Source organism: Etheostoma cragini, chromosome 7 (assembly GCF_013103735.1).
Source record: "Etheostoma cragini isolate CJK2018 chromosome 7, CSU_Ecrag_1.0, whole genome shotgun sequence".
Lineage (NCBI taxonomy): Eukaryota > Metazoa > Chordata > Actinopteri > Perciformes > Percidae > Etheostoma > Etheostoma cragini.
The window spans coordinates 928,368-930,513 of record NC_048413.1 but is presented as its reverse complement, the minus strand read 5'-3'; positions in this window follow the sequence as shown (position 1 = coordinate 930,513).

Genomic DNA, 2,146 nt, shown 5'->3' with positions numbered 1-2,146 from the left:
ATGCTTTTGACCCTATAATGATTTTGACCCAATTATGCTTTTGATCCTATGATGCTTTTGATCCCAATATGCTTTTGATCCTTTGATGCTTTCCATCCTATGATGCTTTTGATCCTTAGATGCTTTTGGACCTATTATGCTTTTGATCCTATTATGCTTTCATTATCTATGCTTTTGATCCTATAGTGATGTTAATCATATGATGCTTTTTATCCTTTGATGCTTTTGATCCTATGATGCTTTAGATATTATGATGCTTTTGATCCTATAGTGATTTTAATTATATGATGCATTTTATTCTTAAATGCTTTTGAACCTATAATGCTTTTGAACCTATTATGCTTTCAATCCTTCAAATCCTTTCAATCCTTTGATGCTTTCCATCCTTAGATGCTTTTGATCCTTAGATGCTTTTGATCCTTAGATGCTTTTGAACCTATGATGCTTTTGATCCTTTTATGCTTTTGACCCTATGAGGCTTTTGATTCTATTATGCTTTTGAAATTATGATGCTTTTGATCCCAATATGCTTTCGCTCCCAATATTCTTTTGATCTTATGATTTTTTTGATCCTGTGATGCTTTTGATCCTGTGATGCATTTGATCCTTCGATACTTTTGAACCTATGGTGACTTTTATCCTTGGATTATTTTGACACAATGATGATTATGACCCAATTATGCTTTAGATCCCAATATGCTTTTGATCCTGTGATGCTTTCCAGCCTATGATGCTTTTGATCCTTAGATGCTTTTGAACCTATGACGCTATTGAACCTATTATGCTTTCGATCCTTCAATGCTTTTGAACCTATGATGCTTTTGATCCTATTATGCTTTTGATATTATGATGCTTTCAATCCCAATATGCTTTCGCTCCCAATATGCTTTTGATCTTACTATGCTTTTGATCTTACTATGCTTTTGATCCTTTCATGCTTGTGATCCTTTAATGCTTTTGCTCCCAATATGCTTTTGATCTCATAATTTTGATCTCATGATGCTTTTGATCTCATGATGCTTTTGATCTCATGATGCTTTTGATCTTATGATGCTTTTGATCCTATAGTGATTTTAATCATATGATGCTTACGATCCTTCGATGCTTTTAACCCTATGATGCTTTTGATCCTTTGTTGCTCTTGATCCTACGCTGCGTTTGTTCCTATGATGCTTTTTAACCTATGATGCTTTCGATCCTTCAATGCTTTTGAACCTATGATGCTTTTGATCATTTCATGCTTTTAACCCTATGATGCTTTTGATCTTATGGTGCTTCGCTCCCACTATGCTTTTGATCTTATGGTGCTTTTTATCCTATGGTGCTTTTGATCCTCTGGTGCTTTTGATCCTTTGATGCTTTTAACCCTATTATGATTTTAATCCTATTATGCTTTTTATCCTATGATTTTGATCCTTTGTAGCTTTTGATCCTTTGATTTTTATCCCAATATGCTTTTGATCTTATTATGCTTTTCACCTCATGATGCTTTTGATCCTTTGATGCTTTTGATCCTTCAATATTCTCAAATGGGCACGTTGCCGGGACCGATAATCTGAACAGGTTAAACCTATGATGCTTTTTATCCTTTGTTGCTCTTGATCCTATGATGCTTTTAATCATCTGATGCGTTTGATCCTATCATGCTTAAGATCCTTTGATGCTTTTGAACCTAAGATGCTTTTGATCCTTTGTTGCTGTTGATCCTATGATGCTTTTAACCCTATGATGCTTTTGATCCTTTGTTGCTCTTAATCCTACGCTGCCCTTGTTCCTATGCTGCTTTTGAACCTATGATGCTTTCGATCCTTCAATGCTTTTGAACCTATGATACTTTATTCCATTGACACTCATGATACCAATATGTATTTTATCCTTTGACGCTTTTGAACCTATGACGCTTTTGTTCCTTCAATGCTTTTGAACCTATGATGCATTTGATCCTTTGATGTTTTAGCTACACCACCTGGGTCTTCCAATGAAGTCCTAAATCCTCTTTATCAGAGACTGAGACACCGCGATATGAAGGTGGTACCGAGACTGGACCTTCAGAAAAAGGGTCTTGGTACTACAGTACTGGAGTGGAGTATCTTATTACTCAGTGTTGTTTCCATAGTGATGTTTACCAGACAGCCTCAACCTATTT